Genomic DNA, 6,000 nt, shown 5'->3' with positions numbered 1-6,000 from the left:
TGTTTAAATCAATTGTATTCGTTAAAAGATAGCAACATTTATTATTTGAAAGACAGTAAAAAGCCTCTGTGTATTTACTGTCCATTTATCGTAGTGTTTTATACAGCCGCAGACTGATTCCTGAATTTGGTCTGATAGTTAACTCTCTTTTATGTTTAACACATTGTAAAACACGCTATTTATAACAACATCCATTACTTCTAGGGTTCATCAAGTAGTGACATTAGATCGCAACACTCAAATTTCCGTAGCGATTCGGTGCCAATATTTCAATTTTCAAATATCTGTGGTTCGCCTGACAGATAACGCCTATCAAAGTAACACCACCATTACGCTGTCTTAATGTCTAATAGGAAATAAATATTCTTGTCACCTTAAATCGCAAATATATTCCGATATTGACAATTGCGTAAATTAAGATAATTTATCGGTTGTGAATTAAACCGATTTTAGAATATATAAAAATATAGTGTGTATTGCGTAAATGAAAACGTAATTCTAATTTAATGGGGAAATTGCAATGAAAATTGAAAAAAAAAACTATGCAGAAAAGGCATATTTGAATAGAGAAGCGTAGAATATCACCAGGTGTTCTGGAGAATAAGTGTCTTCTGCTGCACGACTCCCGCCATTCAAATTTAGATGAAGTCGAAGTAGTGTCATGTTCTAAAAATGATAATCAGGATGCTGAAAACAATAACATAGGGCATTCTAAATATAACCGAAAACGTCGAACTTCATTTCACACAAGTTTTTATAGAAAATTTAGTAATGAAATCACGATAACGACAATCAGTTTTCCTACATGTTTTCATCTAACCCATGTAGTGTACGTTAGCAGGTCTATCAAAGCAATCGTAAGATAAACCCATCTAGTACTCATCATTTATTAGGTAAATTCTCCAAAACAATCATTCGCTAACATTAAAACAGACAAGGGTATTTCTCACAGAGAGATAAGTACACATATAACGGAGAAACAAAACAGACAAGAATATCGCAAAGATAAAAAAAAAAAACCACACCAGATTATAATACTAGCAATACACAAATCAGAAACGGATACTACAGAGATGAAAAACATACTTATACTACAGAGAAGATAATCATGGCACGGATGTCACAGATACACAAATCAGACACGGGTACTACAAGATGGGAAAAAATATTAGAGAGAGATATAATCATAGCGTGGATGTCGCTTATGAAAAATGAAATAAAAAGATACACTACATATACACAAAGCAGACATGAATACCATGAAGACAAAAAAATAAAGATGGAATGAAATAAACAGGTAATAAATTATTATTAAAAACATTACTGTAACATGCTTAATAGAATACGTCGCTTGATATCTTAACACTTTCATAATTGTGTAATATACATTCTCGCTTAATACCCTTATCAGATCGGGGATAATCGTCGCGTGTGGACAATTATACAAGTGACAGTTGATTGCATGTGTTACGTCATAAATACTGAATTCATCATATGACAGTAATTTATTGAACTGTAAAACGTCGCGGCAAATACTTGTGTAAGATGAATAACATAATTAGGATTAGGAAAAAAATATCTTTTAATTCAAATACTGGTCCACTTCTTCCGCCTATTTCATGTGAACCTATAGAAAATAGAACATATTTGAATTAGATATTTCAGTCTGTTTGCACCCTAGGAATATTCATTGTTACTTTCATAACAAGTTCATTATCGACCCCTTGTGTAGTTTGATTAAGTAAACCTTAGAGGGGACTTAATAATACAGCGTAATGAATTGACAAAACTACGTGTAATCTAATAAACAAGCCCAGGGGGACCACTCTTTACTGTACAACTACGAACCCGTCTTTGATACTAAATAGTCATAAACGTATGTGTTTAGGAAAGACTAATGTTATTTAAGAAATTCAACTTTTCATCGTCTTATCAAATTAAGTGGGAGGGCTCAGAGCAGGTGCGGATTAAACGACAAAACATGCTTTGTGAACTGATCAGAACCCCCGGGAACGTTGTTTAGATCATCATTTGTCATTTTTATTAAAATCTCTGAGATTACCGAATGTGGTTAATTCTTTATTCTTTATTTACGCCTCCTCGTTATAACTCGCGATAGAATTCTCGCTATCTGGTGTATCTGATCACTTGATTCGAAACTCTATTGTACACCGCGACTTTCCACATTTGTTTGTTAAAGCTGATCTTTTGGGTGTAAAATATCTATACAACTGATTCATACCTTCAAGTTCAAGCCATTTATCAAGAAAGGAGAACCGCTAGACTATCTTGCTGTGCGTAAAATGAACTTAACAACAGTCCAATTCAGGTAGATATTGTGTTACCGGCATTCTCAGTAAACCTAGATGACTAACATAGAACACACGGAGATCAAAGAAAGCCGACATTGATTTCTCTGAAGATAGACACAGAACATTATATTTGAACAAAATCCGATCAAAATGTACGTACGAAAATTAAATATGTATAACAGATTAGAAAGGTCGATATATGAAAAGCTTGGCAAAATTGGTAATCGCTTTTAACTATTGATAAGTACTATTACATCAAAGGAAAGCTGACTGCACTAAGAACACTAAAGGGAATTACAGTCTTGTAATACTAATTTATGAATCCTATAATATACGGGCGCTGTCTGTATATCCTCCTGTAATCCTACAGAAAGTAAAGAAAAACGATAATCGTTTCAGGTCCAAGATTTTATAATGTTGCATATAGAGTATGTACATAAAAGTGTCCTACCGGTGTGGTCCGCGTGTGACTTTGAATATATTCATGTGATTAGCCCTATACGGGGTTTCATCATAATATAGGATTTTCTGTATAGATATGTATTCATATAATTGAGCAAATACTCTTTCATACATATGAATTTTATGCTTGATTTTCAATGTATCGCCTACAGTGCGGATCTTTTCATCTTTAGTTATCAAAGGTGTTATACTCAGCCTGCAGTAATACATAGAAAATATCTGCTTGGTATCATTAAACACATTTTAAGAGTTTTGAAACAATTTTCTTATATCTTATGAAAATTTGATATATATTTTTTAAATGAGACGTAATATACTCGTATTTTGTTATATTTCACTAAAAAAAAACCTGTTACCTATCAATATCAATATTGTCATATTTACGCTTCTAAAGCTTTGCGTTGGAATGAGAAGTGGTAAAATACATGCCTTCGTTTTACGAGGCTCATAACTTATCAATCAGCCTTCGTACAATGGTTGAGTTTATAAACAAATTATAAAGAATTATAAACAAAAACTTGATATATTTCTGTATAAAGACTCTCGTATAGCATTGCTTCTAACATATGTGATTCGGGATCAAATGATACACATACATATTTTTGACAACTCACCTCCTGGCATACAACATGAATAAATGCCAATTAGGTATTGTAATGAATAAATCAACAGTATAATTATTTCATAATTGCTGTTTTCTCCATTAAATGTTAAGAATTAACATAATAACATGAAATATCATAAGAGTTCTTCTTCGTCAGAGATTTATTTTAGATATTCATCATTATATAACATTGGTAAAAGTATCTATCATTTCATGATTTCGACACATTTTTGCCCTAACAGACTGAATAAATCTGTATCTAGAGGGAGACAATATGGATGCCAGATGTTTAGGTATTTTACTGCATTAATAAAAACACAATATACTATGTTCATACAAGTTTCCCTGTTTAATTTTTTATATAAAGTTAAAGGAGACGTCTGATATGTTTATTCATAGATTGTCATCGTTATCACCTAACAACAGATACACATCAACATGTGAGTAATCATCCAAATATGGTAGTACTGAATGGATCGCTCCTTTATATGATGATGAAATAAAATAGTTTTATTCATTTTATGAATGAGAATGATTCATGCCAGGTTTGGGGAGAGTGTTTCATATCCTATTGTGTATTGCGTATGTCTCTCGGTGTTGCTTTTATTTCCTTTAATGTCTCGTTTATATTGCCGAAAACAAAATTACAACGTAACACATCTTTATGATTTAAACCCCATTGTTACATTAAGATTTAGAACACTTATATTTTGTGTTGTAAATAAAATAAAATAGTTTAATGTTGAGAGTATGCCCATTGGAAATTGTTACGCATAAAGACTACAATATAATTCAAGTGTTGCTAAAGGTAATTATCATTTTAGAGAGCAAAACATATGGCCCAGCATATATATGAGTATGTGTATATGCAAGAATCTTGATATATGACTTATGTGTTCAGAACTACGTGACAGGGTCTGGTGCCTGCTGTTGGTCTTAGGCACCATGTTTCAGTGAGGTAGCACTATTAAATCGGCTTCAGTTCGCGCTATCACAAAGAGGCAAACACGAACATACCAAAGCCACCCAAAACATTCACAGGATCAGACGCACTAAGGGGAGGCCGTCCTTAAATAAAAACCGCTAAATGGCTTGACTTCTCTTAACTAACTATGGAATAACTAGTTGATTTTTCATGCATATTTTCCGTTCATAGTTTGAACGCCAATCGACACAGTATTTGTTTGAGTTGTAGTTCTTAGGTCTTAGTTTCTTCACTTTTCATTAATAATGATGTTGTTTGGTTGGTTTGGCTAGCTATGGGCATTTAATAACGCCCTCCCCGTGTGTTAGATGCATGCGTGTTAGTGTATGTGTTATTAATGTGCAGTATGTTCTTGTTTGTTGCCTTGTGATGGTGTAAAAATGAGGTCTAATTCATAGTACTGCCTTACTACTAAAGCATACTACTGATGACATCCATCAGGACACCTCACCCGGTCACGTTATACTGGCAACGGGCGAACCATTTGTCCTACTCTTGAAATACTGAGCGTTAAGCGGGAGTAAAAACTACAATTTCTATAGACTCCGGTATGTCTCGGGACAGAACCCAAAAGTTAGACAGTGTCAAAGGAGACATTAGAAAAAAGAAAGTTGTTTAGAAAGAAGAGAAAAGATATGATCCCAAAATTGAGTCATTCATGCAATGGAGGAAGCAGGTGCAATTCTTACGCCCTACCTGAAGAGCTTTAGATATGACACAGTGACAGACACACACGTCTAGAGAGAAATTTGTTTAAACTGACCACAAACACAGCCGCCGGCATTCCAACCAGTCACTGGCTTGAGAGTCTGTGGCAATGGTCAGTTTTATCGGACTAGTTTCGAATCTCTATTGATTTTATTAATGCCTACCTAACCTTTCATTTTGTCCTCCCTGATTGGACTACGCATGAATTGTTTGCTTGCCCTCTTTATCGGACAAGCCAAATGTTTTCAGATGCTTTCAGTGGGTATTGAATGTGACTCTGATGTGTACAGATGTTTGAAGTGAAACCGAACTGATTTTTCAAATGTCACCTCATATGTACACAAACTGTATTATTGACTTGTCTGATTACAAACTTAAATTCCATACTCCCCCTTCCCCATTTTCATCTTATGTACAATTTTCACTCATTATAGCGTATTTATTTGTTTAGTAATTTTTATTCGATTCTAATTAGTAATATGTATTGAAACTGACATTGATTAACTTATTCAAATAAGGATACTTTCAAATGTTTGTTTGAATATTAAAACGAAATTAAATTTAGTTATCAAACATTTCAGACAATTGAATTTCATTTATAATAAAATGACTTGTATTAGAAAATAACACATTTATTTTCATTTTACTCCCGTAGAATGATATCTTACAAGGATCTAGGATAAACCGTATCACACAGCCAAACGCCTATTGTCTTACCTGAGACACGTACAGTGGTCACACGTTTTGTATATCAAATGCCTTCCATTGTTCTTGGTTACCCCTTGTCAGTAGTTTTTCCATTTATTATCAAGGCTATTGTTTACCTACTTAAAACAAACCACCCGCACTTGACAATCCTTTCTAGCCAACAAAACACTAAATTACCTTTACCGCTCATCATTTTGATTATTTCAAATTTATTTACATAC

The sequence above is a fragment of the Pecten maximus genome, chromosome 10 (assembly GCF_902652985.1).
Source record: "Pecten maximus chromosome 10, xPecMax1.1, whole genome shotgun sequence".
Lineage (NCBI taxonomy): Eukaryota > Metazoa > Mollusca > Bivalvia > Pectinida > Pectinidae > Pecten > Pecten maximus.
The sequence above is the reverse complement of the archived record's forward strand: the minus strand, read 5'-3'. Positions refer to the sequence as shown.